The sequence below is a fragment of the Cnephaeus nilssonii genome, assembly GCF_951640355.1.
Source record: "Cnephaeus nilssonii genome assembly, chromosome: 16".
NCBI lineage: Eukaryota > Metazoa > Chordata > Mammalia > Chiroptera > Vespertilionidae > Cnephaeus > Cnephaeus nilssonii.
The window spans coordinates 50450682-50463336 of NC_137087.1; the positions used below are offsets into that span (position 1 = coordinate 50450682).

The 12655-nt window shown below is 36.8% G+C and overlaps 1 protein-coding gene across 2 annotated transcripts in view; it reads left to right on the top strand.

Annotated features, from left to right (window-relative positions):
* MXI1 (MAX interactor 1, dimerization protein) overlaps positions 1 to 12655 on the top strand; it is a 73330-nt gene that overhangs the window by 35053 nt on the left and 25622 nt on the right. The window lies entirely within an intron of this gene.

The window sequence follows — 12655 nt, forward strand, 5'->3', positions numbered from 1 at the left end:
CTATTGTGATAGGTTCATGGCTTAAATATGGTCTTGCTAAAGTATTAGGTTTCAGTAGTGTAGCTAATACATATTATGAAAAATTGTACACCATTGAATTTCTCTTTCTTTGTAGTTTTGTTCATTTATTCATGCATTCAGCAAATCTTTATCAAGCATGAACTATATGTCTGTCAGGCAGGCATAATGCTTTACATAGAAAATATAAGAATGCATAAGATAGTTTCTGTCCTTAAGGAACTTACAACCTCCTGGGGAGACAGACAGGTAATTAAAACCCTATGTAGTATGGTGAGTAAGGTTATAGAGGAGCAGAGGTGCTGAAATATTACTTTGGAGGGTCCCCTGATTCTTTTTTGAGGGAGTCTTGGAAGGCTCTACAGAGGATGGTGTGTGAGCATTGTATATTGAAGGAACTTCAAGATTTTCAATATGAGTATGAAAGATTGTTGCACCAGACAAGCCAGGCCAGAGGTTGACAGCTATGCTGAAGGGTTTGGGCTTTTTCTGAGAGCAATAGGGGGCAGTTGGATGATTTGAAGATGGGTTGTCATACAATCCACTTTGTGTTTTGGAAAGATAACTTTGGCTGCAGTGTGAAGAATTGGTTGATTAGAAGAAGGGATCTCAGAGACAAGAACACTCTTTTGGAGGCTATTGGAAGCCGCCTTGGTAAGAGATGATGGGGGCCATTGGAGAAAGAAGTAGACAGAATAAAGAGATAGTATAGAGTATACGCAATAGAAATTGGTGATTAGTTTGCTATAGAAGGTTAAGTTTTAGGTGGTATTAGTATTTACTGAGAGAATGAATATAAGAAGAGGACAAGTTTGGGAGAGAAGGTGAAGATTTTACAAATATTCTCTTTTTGATAGACATTAGATTAATAACCAACAAACTGGAATTGTCTGCACCAGTCATTTTGTTGTTATTGTTAATCCTCACCAAGGATATTTTTCCATTGATTTAAAAAAAATTTTAAATATATTTTTATTGATTTCAGAGAGGAAGGGAGAGGAAGAGAGAGATAGAAACATCAGTAATGAGAAAGAATCATTGATCGGCTGCCTCCTGCATGCCCCCTACCAGGGGATCGAGCCCGCAACCCAGGCATGTGCCCTGATCGGGAGTCGAACTCTGATCTCCTGGTTCATAGGTTGATCCTCAACCACTGTGCTATGCCATCTGGGCTCCATTGATTTTTACAGCGAGTGGAAGGGAGGGGTAGAGACACAGAGAGAGAAACAGAGATGTGAAAGAGACACATTGACTGGTTGCCTCTTGCACAAGCCTCGAGGAGGGCCAGGGATAGAACCTGCAACTGAGGTATGTGCCCTTGACTGGAATAGAGCCCCACCCTTCAGTCCGAGGGCTGATGCTCTATCCACTGAGCCAAACGAGCTAGGGCTGTACCAGTCATTTTTGACAAAAAAAGATTTCCGTGACCAACTTTTTGTCCTGCCCGCCCCCCTTTTTTTTTTAAATAGAAGAGACCTTACAGATTGACTAGCCTAACTGCCTCATTGCAGATGAATTTAAATGTCAGATTCTCCTGAACAGGCTTAACATAGTCCTCCAGGCAGACTTTGGCTTTTACCACTTGGTTTGTGTTATACTCTGTTCATCTCCTACTGTAAAACTTAATCAGGTAGTAGCTGTTCATGTCTCTTTCTGCCACATGACTATGATTGCCTCAAAGGCAGGGATTCTGTTTTGTTCAATTTTTTATCTTCAGCTCCTAGCATTTGATGCATATATAGTAGCTGATGACTTCAATATTGAGTGAAGGATAGAAGGGGAGCAAAGTTTAGTGGTTTAGGAAAGATGTTTGCTGGCTTGTAGCAAAGCAGTTTGGCAGGAAACCTTTCATTTTAAAGAATCTCTTTTCTGCCTTATATTATGGCTAATTAAGACATAGCAAAAAGACCAATAAATAACAGCTCCGAGGATTCGACAAAAAAAAAAACACCCTTACATTGAACTTTAAATTAGAGCTCAGAGTATATTTTGGGTCACATGCTTTAAATACTGATAAATGTGGCTTTTGTAATAATTTCTCCCGCCTGAATGTGGTCCTTGGGCGAGACCCTCATTGGAAACCTGGCAAAAACCTTTTTTTTTTTGTTTGTTTGTTTTTTAACATGGAGTAAAGAGAATCTTCAGAATGGAGCTCTTTAAATCTTTGAGTAAACTTTGTTTCATGCATTCTGCATACCAGTTCTGATTTACTGATAACTTTATCACCCATAGTATTACTTTGCTATACCCTGTAAATTGTTTAATATAGTGTCTTTCTGTAGCACTGGTGTAACGTGTGGCTTTTATTGCCTGGACTGTACACAATCTCCAGTGTCTCCAGTGAAGGCTTTTTGTCCTCATTTTATGTACTAAGGTCTGAGTCTTTCTGGTTGTTTCCTACCCTACCTCACTTAAGGCATGGCTCCCTCATCCTCTTCTGTCCTCTCCTGATAGCCCTAGATAGCCTTTGTCTCTCAAATTATTTCTTCCCCTCTCTCTTCTTCCCTTCTTTCCTTTATCCGTTCATCCCTCCCTCTCTTCCTTGAGGCTTAATTGAAAGGTAATATAGAATTAACCTTTCCAAGATGAATTTGTTTTTAAATGGGGTATCTATCAACATGAATAAATTTTATTTAGTGGAATATGTCAGAGAATGAGTGCCAAAGGAAGAATCCAGTTTAATAACCTCTACTTCACTTCTGAAAAGTTACTAGCTTGTGATCCAGCAAAAAAACAGAAATGTTGGTAGATACAGGATGATTTAAGGGAGGGGGGTGTTTTAGCCAAATTTGCAAGAAGCCAGATATAAAAAAATACTTTAAAAATTTAAGCCTGTATTGCTACATTTGAAAGCCTTTATCTAGTTCTATTTAACGGTTCTTTTTCCCCCCAAGACACCATATTTTTATTTGGCATTTTACATTTTAAAAAAGTTAATCTAACTGGCATCCTTTAAAATAAATAGAATTTTGGCTTTGCCTTTCATTTGCTTTTGAGTGTGAGCTCATATGAGGAAAGTAATTCACTATGAAAAGGGCATTTTGATTTTTGTCTTCATTCTGAAAATATATTTCTGAAGTAATTCATAGTTTTGAAATGTTGCTGCTTTACATACATACTGATGTCAGAAGTTTTTTCTTTCTTTCTTTTTTTTTTTTTAACCTTGGTTCTACAATCTTGCATATAAAGCTGCTTTGAGGCAATGCAGTGAGGTGTAGAGTAGATGGTTCTAAACTGTTAGTGAACTTAAAGCCCCAAGATTGTTGAAGCCCTGGATCTGTCCTTGGGGAGACAAAAGCCAACAAATGTTGAGGTTCATATTCCCAGATCTCAGAAAGAAGCCTGATGGTGGAGATTTGGGTCTGGCTGGCCCAGAGAACTTTGTTCTGGTCCAAAATCACCCCAAAATGCCTACAGCTGATTAGGGAGCTTTAGATAGTCCCAGGACTGATAAAGAAATTCAGATCCTTTTTTGGATAGGTCCTGGGGGGCTTATTTCTGCCTACAACCCTGACAGCTACACTGAGCCTAGTCTAGATGGTTCAGAGCATTTGTTACTTGCGTACTCACCCTGTCTCCCTAGACCCATAATAGGTCTTAACAGACAAGAAGGTGGAGGTAAAAGATCAGCAGGGTACCTCTAGCTGTTCTGCATTCCCCAGGAATCTGTATGAATCATCTCATGGTAAAATGAATGAATCTTTGAGATTTAAGAATCAAGAATTTACATTAGCTTACCTTATGTGTTGGGTCCTTTGCCAGAGTAGAAACCGTTACAGATTTTAGATTGCTTCATTGTTTTTTATTTTATTAAATTAAAATTACTGATGATGTTTTTGAAAGAACAACAACTTTAACAGGACTTTAATAATGGTCAGGAGCCTTAGTGCTGTGGCAAGAGAGGCCATCCAACCTTAATATCTGTCATTACATTGAAACAAAAGGCTCACCTTTATTGCAATGTTGGCAAAGCTAGAAGGCCCAAAGGAGGATAATGGACTAATAATGCCTTCCTAGGCAGAGCAGAAGTGCCTGAGTATTTTTGATTTAAAAAAAAAAGCATGTCCAATGAATGGTGGCAATAGGTATCCTCCATATACCTATTTGTCGTACTTCTGAGGCAAAGATGAATAAATAAGCATTTATAGAGTACTTGCTGTGTTCCCCCACTATGCAATACTAAAAACTAGCCCATTTTGACCAGCATTACTACATTTTGAAATAAGACGATGGAAACACAAAACAGACCTAATCATGATCCTGTCTGATCATAAATATGATAGCTGTGTTTAATAGCAGTGTTTTTCTTCAGTAATGATTAATAAAACCTGTGCGTGGCATCATGGTAGGTCAAATGAAGTATAAGATACTGACCCTATCCTATTCTTAAGGTTAAGGTCATTATAGTTGGGTAATTACAGATTTCACCTTTCAATACCGGGATCTAGTTAAATTAGCAGTGAATTCTAGAAAGGTGTACAAAAATTGGTTTTCATGCTGACCGTTGAAACCCAGTTGTGGTCTGTGTAGTCATTTTAGTGAGTCATTTTGAAAAAGGAATAGAATAGAAAATATCAAAGTGCATTGCTTGAAGTAAAGTGACATGATGTAAAATACTATGGTCATAGTAAAAAAGCCACTGCTCTGGATAGTCAAGGAGAATGTGTGCTGGGCCACGAAGAAGAAATAGAATTTGAATCTAAGGAAAGGGGGCAGTCCCTGGAAGCAGGAAGGTGGCATCTTAAGCTGTGTTCAAACAGTGAGTAGACCATATGGAGGTGAAGAACAGTCAGTCAAATTAATTGTGGAAAATGAGGTGGGAAAGGTGGTTTAGAATTAAATTGTGGAATGTTATTGAATGTCAAGGAATTTGGACTTTATATTGTTGACAGTAGTGAGTTTTTGAGGCTTTAGAAGCAACAAGATAGGCAGAGTAAAGCATTAAAAAAAAAGATTAATCTAGCTATAGAAACAGGGAAATGGTAGTGGAAGGATATAAGAACCAGCAGTCAGGTGCTAGAAATGGGAACAGAAAGGAAGAGAGAGGACTAGGAAACCATATAAAGAAAGAATATTGTTTTCCATCAACTCCTCATATTTCATTCTTCACATAGCAGCAACAGTGATCTCAAAGGATATATCATATCTTGTCATTTTTGTTTATAATTTCCCACTGGCTTCCCATTGCAATTAGGTAAAATCTATGGCCTACAAAGTTCTACCATTCTATCCTTCATCTCCTACAGTCCAGCTGGGACTGCCTCCCCCCCCCCCGCCCAAACATACCATGCTCATTTTCATCGTGGGCTTTTGCACTTGCTCTTCCTTTTGCTTAGAAAGTCCTTGTTCTAACTCTTCATCATTATTTAGTTCTCGGTTGTCAGGTCATCTCCTTAGAGAACAGTAATTGCCCCCCCCCCCCCAATCACTCTCTATCCCATTGTCTTTTCTGTTGCCTTAACATTTATCTCTGAATTATTTCAGTTATCTGACTTCTTTCACTAAACCATAAATTTCAGGAAGTCAGGGACTTTATTTACGCTTAGCATATAGCAGTCATTCAGTAAATATTATTGAGTGACAAAATGATTCTGTGTACTATTGAGTATATTTGTAACCAATGATATGTGTTAGTGAATTATAATAACGTTAAGAGAAAAATGACAAATAATATACTCTTGAAAGTGTAACAGGCATTATAATAAAATAATTTCAAAGGAGGTAAATGGAATATTTAATTCATTCTTCAGATGTAAATTATATGGTCAGGCTGGAGAGGCTCAGTTGGTTGAGTGTTGTCCTGGGCACCAAAATGTTGCCGGTTTGATTCCCAGTCAGGGCACATACTTGGGTGGGGTTGCAGGTTTGATCCCCAGTCCAGGAGCGTATAGAAGGAAGGCAACTGATCAATGTTTCTCTCTCACATCGATGTTTCTCTCTCTCTCAGTACATTATATGAAAAAGCTTGATGAGTGCCAACATCTTAAAGGAGTTTTCCTATGCAGGACTTTATCCTGCTAATAAGAAAAGAGTCAGTAACCTTTCTTAAACAGGCTAATTGGTTCTTTCAGTTCATTAGGATAGTATAGAGTACACTAAAATAAAGATGGGAGGTTTTGTAAAGGAGAACACTTCACTTGATGGAGTTTATGCTCCACTTGTGAGGTCTTGATTCTTTTCTCATTCCACGAGTTGAAATGGGAAGCATTTTTATGAGGTAAAGATGCATATATACTTGGAGACTAGATGTCACAAATAATTTTAACTTTTTTGTGTTAGAATTTTTAATATATACTTATATTGATCTTAATGGTTTGGACATGATAATGAATACAGTACTTTTTTCTATATTATTCACATGTCCCCATTTGACATGGAAATGTTGACAAAGTGTCTTAGTTTACCTTATCTTAGAACCACATATAAGAGTAAATCTTTGTGACCGTGGGTAAGGGAGTGGTTTCTTAGTACATCACCTGACTATTTAGGATTCCTTGGCAGGAGGAACATAACTGATTTTTAGCTGCATATTTTGGGTGCTTGGATGACATTTGTTTAGAATGAGAACATATACTTTTATATACAGTGTGCACATTCAAGAAAAAACATACATTTGTTTTGTTAGGAGTGAAAAATAAATTGCAGCCCTAACCGGTTTGGCTCAGTGGATAGAGCGTCGGCCTGCGGACTGATAGGTCCCAGGTTCGATTCCGGTCAAGGGCATGTGCAGAAGGCAGCTGATCGATGTTTCTCTCTCATCGATGTTTCTAACTCTCTATCCCTCTCCCTTCCTCTCTGTAAAAAATCAATAAAATATTATTTTTTTAAAAAAAAAGAAAAATAAATTGCAAGGGTGGTTTGGCAGAACTTGCATTAAAAACAAGTTATGGGGTTAAGGAAACTAAACCATTATTGTAGGTTTGATATAACTGAAGCTGGATCAAAAGTCCATAGTTTTGAATTGGGTTTGATAATTATGGAAAGTTTAATCAAAAACTCTTATTAGCCTTGGTTTATTACTGAGATATAAATCTCAGTATTAAAATACCTTATAATAACTTCCTTAGCCTGATAAATAACATTTATGAAAAACCCACAGCTAATGTCATACTTAATAGTAAAAGACTGAATGCTTTTCTCTAAGATAAGGAATAAGACAAGGATGTCTGCTCTCATGATTTCTCCTCAGCATTGTACTGGAGGGTCTAGCCACGACAATTAGGCAAGAGGAAGAAATAAACGGCATCTAGAAGGGAAGAAGGAAAACTCTGTTTGCAGATATCATAGTCTTATGTATAGAAAATCCTAAGAAATCCACAAAAAACTATTAGAGCTTATACACGAACTTAGCAAAGTTGCAGTATTCATGAATGACACACAAAAACCAGCTGTGTTTCTATACACCAACAACGAACAATCTGAAGATAAGAGAACAGTTCCATTTACAACAGCATCCAAAAGAATAAAATACATAGGAATAAATTGAACCAAAGAGGTGAAAGATTTGTACATTGAAAATGACTAGCCCTGGCCGGGTAACTCATCTGGTTAGAGCACTGTCCCAGTTCGCCAAGAATTGTGGGTTTGATCCCTGAACGTTGAAACCCATATACATATACAATGAATACATAAATAAGTGGAACAACAAGTCGATGTTGGTTTTTCTCTCTTTCTTCCTCTCACTCTCTAAAAGCAATCAATCAGAAAACTTTAAAGAGAGAAAATTACAAAGCACTGTTTTAAGAAATTAAAGAAGACATCTGTGTTTATGGATTGGAAGAGTTAATATTGTTAAAATGGCAGTACTCGCCATATTGATGTACAGATTTAATGCACGCCCTATCAAAATCCAAGCTTTCTTTTTTAGCAGCAATTAACAAGTTTATATGGAAATACAAGGTACCCAGAGTAGCCAAAATAATCTTGAAAAGAACAAAGTTGGAAGACTCATAATCCCAATTTCAAAACTTACTACAAAGCTATGTAATCAAGACAATGTGATATCGGCCTAAGAATAGACTTCTAAATCAACTAGAGGCCTGGTGCACGAGGGGCCACAGGCCGTTGGCGGGCTGGCCCCACCCCCATTGGGGTGGGGAACAACCGGGGGTAGGGCCTGCCAGGGGGAGGGGCCTCGGGCAGTTATCCAGTTGGCCCTGCCCCCTGGTCAAACTCCCGGTTGAGGGGACAATTTGCATATTAATGCCTTTTATTATATAGGATGAAATAGAGTCCAAAGCTAATCCTTCATACTTAGGGTCAATTAATTTTCAATAAGGTGTTAAGTTAATGTATTTTCAGCAAATTGTACTGTCACAACTAGATATCTACATATAAAATAGTGAAGTTGGATTCCTACCTCACACCATATGCAAAAATTAACTCAAAAATGAATCACAGATCTGAATTAAAGAGTTAAAACTGTAAAATTCTTAGAAAAAAACATGAGAGTAGATCTTTATGACTTTGGACCAGGCTATCATTTCTTACATATGATACTAACAGCACAAGCAACAACAACAAAAAAATAGATACATTGGACTTTATCAAAATTGAAAACATTTGTATTTTAAAGAACACTATTAGGAAAGTAAAAACACATTATAGAAGAAAATACTTGCAGAATATATATCTGAAAAGAGACTTTCATTCAGAATATATAAAGAACTCTTAAACTAAATGATAAAAAAGACAACCTAATACAAAAACAGGCTAAGGGCCCTGTCCCTGTCCCTCTCCCTCCCTCCCCCTCTCACTCTCTCTGAAATCAATTTAAAAAAACCGGGCAAATGATTTGAATAGATATTTCTCCAAAGAAAATATACAAAAGGCCAGTAAGCCCATGAAGAGATGCTCAACATCAGTGGTCATTAGGAAAATGCAGGATATCACTTCATACTTACTAAAATGGCTAACTAGTGTTGCTCAGCAACTTTGTGCCCATCCATTCATCATACCAGCTACCATTGATTGGGGAGAAGGTCCTAAAAGTCCACTAACCTTGCATTTTGGCCCTGAAAAGGTGCTGATGTCATTATCATCTGATGGCACTGCACAAATGATTCAACATTTTACAAGTAAGACATGTAATTAACCACAGATAAGTTTACAATATATTATATGGTGCTACTACCTAATGTAATTTACTTGGCAATGAGGAAAGATTGAGCCTCTGTGGCATATAAAAAGGGTATATAGTTAAAGGTTTTTAAAAAGCCATTAATTAACAGTAAAATCCAACAAAATTAAGACCATATAGTGAACGAATGTGGTAATTGTATCAGTTCCATTTAAGGTATAATAAAATATAACTTGATTGTATTTATTAAATCTTGAACAACAAAGTTTAACAAGTATAATTCTGTAGGGAAGGAGAAACAGCATTGCCCAGAAACCAGGAAATAGCTACTGGTCTGGTTTTCTGATTTGACATATAAAAATGATGGCTGCTTTTCTTTTTCAGTCTAACGATGGGAAACTGACACCCTTATTTTTAATTTATGTAAAAATATTAAGGAAGAGAAATTTATTCTCTGTACTTTTTAAAATATATAGTATGAGTCCAGTTATAGTACTCAGTTTTCAAGGGTAACTATAAAACACTAAAAAAGTAGCTAAGCATTGGGAAGTATAGGACACTTATTTAATAGAATTTGACTATTATGAAGCTATGGAACCAGATAAATATAGAAATTACATTATTAAACAGTATGCAGGGTAATATCATTTGTCAGAGAGACATGTAATTGGTGCATGTATTTTTGTATGCAAGTAAATGAATATTTTAATTGTATTTTTATATGGGTAGGAATGCTGAAAACTGGAGACAAACTAAAAATAGCTGTTAGAGTACAGAGATAGGCACCTGTTAGAGTAAGAATTGAATGTTATATGAGATAGAGATGAAGTAATGGGTGGGTTTTGGAGATAAAATTTATGGTTAATAGAAGAAGCATAGCCAGGATAAAATTACACATCTAAAATGCAGCCTGTGCAATGAAGTCATTGCAGTAGTGTCTAGATAGATTCACAGTCTCTATATTGACCTTTGTCAGAAATAGCTCATTAAGGCTAAGCTTTGTACTTCCAGCAAGGTGACAGGCTGACTCAGACAAGGATTGCATTCTAGAAACCAAGTGTTCTCAGAACTTCAGTTATCCAATTCCTAAAGTTTAAATCAATTCTACAACTGACACATGGAAATAGATGAGATCATTAGTCTTAAAAATAACCCAGAAATATTATAACTTGAAACTTCTAGAAATAAACAAATAATTAAATCAGACTTTAAATAATTTACATGGTGGACATGATAGGGAAGATGTATGTAGTAGCTTTTTTATACAAGTGATTGCAGAGTCTATATCTCAGTGTAGCTGTAACTTGTTTAAGAAAATACTTCCTGCCCTGGCCGGTTTGGCTCAGTGGGTAGAGTGTTGACCCACGGACTGAAGGGTCCTGGGTTTGATTCTAGTCAAGGGCACATACCTCAATTGCAGGCTTGATCCCTGGACTCCCAAGGTGTGTGCAGGAGGCAACCAATCGATGTGTCTCTCTCACATCAATGTTTCCGTCTCTCCCCCTCCCTTCACTCTATAAAAATCAATGGAAAAATATCCTCAGGTGAGGATTAACAACAGCAACAACAAAACACACACACACCAAAAGAAACAAACAAACAAACAAAAACACTTCCTCACAAACTATGAATTGGTAATTTAAAAAGGAATAGTTTAGTTAGATTTTCCTGATATATTTTAGATAATGCAGTATAAAAAATTTATCTTATATGCAACTTTGAGGACAGTGTTTGATGCATAAAACTGACTATACCTTTTATATTAATGCTCATAATAATTATACAGGAGCAGAATTCTACTAGATTTTAAGGCAATAGGCTAGTTTACTAAATTCCTTTGCTGCATATAGTAATTACTGCAGTGTAAATGTTCTTGATAAACATTGTTTTAATAATAAATGCAATTCAAACACTTTTTCTTAAACTAGCATCTTCATTTTAAGAAATTTCTATTTTGGTGCAAATTTTGGCAATTCAGGCATGCCAAGAGATATATCAGTAAGAAATATTTTTATTAAATGAGTGACTTCTTTAGTATCTTACATTTATTTACCTTTTAAAAATGAAGAGATTCAGATTCTTTTGCTATATTTTAGATTTTGCAGAGAAGAGTGTAGTTATTTTGTACTTGCTTATATTTTTCTATGTATTCTATTAAATAATGCCAATTGGAAGTCCCATGGGTGTTACTAGTGAATAACCACAAGTCTCAAGGGTAGGATTCATTAATGAGAATCGAATTTCCTAATATGGCTATTTGCTAACCAGTTCTTGAAGGCAGATTTGCTTGGAAGATAATTCAGCTCCAGGACAAACACATAACATATTGCTTATATTCATATCTTCTAAACCAAGGAAAGTTTACACTTAACTCATAAGTAAATGACTGTTGTTGTTATTTTGGGAAAAGCAAATGGAAAAAAAGTAGATTTTAATACTATACATGCTTTAAGAGCTAAATTGTCGAAAAGCTGCCTGGAAGCCAACACTGATGACTTCTTTGGGGATAGGTAATACGTTGATGTGAGAATTGTACCAGAAGTCAGAAGATGATAATTTCTCTTTTTATTTCTACTACTGGTAGACTGTGGATGTCATCTAAGTTATCTCACTTCTTGGGGTCTTGCATTCCTTGGCTGTAAAAGAAGGGGACCTAGATGACCTCTGAATTCCTTCCCTATATGAAAAGTTTTATAGTTCTATGAACGTTTCTTTATGGTACAAAATTGGGGCTCTTTTTTCAGACAGTCGGGTAGGACACAGCAAAGTGGAGGTGCTATACTGTCTCCACAGCAACAGAGACTCTCATAAAGGTAAAGTCCTGCTTCTGTGAGGCAGACCCTTCCTGGCTCAGGAGAGACATTTTTCAACTTGAGAGCAAAACCAGGCAGCCCGGCGACAGTGTGGAAAGGTGGCTGTGTGTACAGTCTCTGGTCGGTCCTGGAAGTGCTTGGTGAGCGTGCCCAGCAGCTCCCACTTCCTCATCCCGTCCTGCAGCCCATACTGCTGCAGACTTCCTTCAGCATAGGCACTGAGCTTACCCAGCTTGCCCTTGCTGACATGGGCCTTCAGTTCCTCCTTGGATAATTCTATCTTAGGCCTTTTGCTTATTGTTTTCCTATAATGTTTATTACAGTGACTATTCAAACTTTTTTAAAAAATTACCTTTATTATTGAAAGTACTACAGATACCCCCCCTCCTTTTTTCAAAAATCCCTTCAACAGAATGTGAGGCAAAAGCACAAAGCTAGGCATTATCAGTATCATTCTAGTAGTTTAAGGATAGGGCTTCAGTTTCTCTAAAATTAGGTGGTAGAATGGAATGATCATTAATATCTCTTCTAGTCTGAAAAAATGCCGAGATCTTAAGTACTCAGTCCCACTTTTCACTCAGATCTAGTTTTTGAACCCATATCTCCTAGCTCCTGGTTTAAAGATATTTCTCTGTATAATATCTCGACTCCTATTTTCTCTTTTGCTGAAAATATAGACTCCTGGTTCAAACTTCATCTTTCCCTATATTTTTTATCTTTATACTTTTGGTTCAAATTCCTTAAC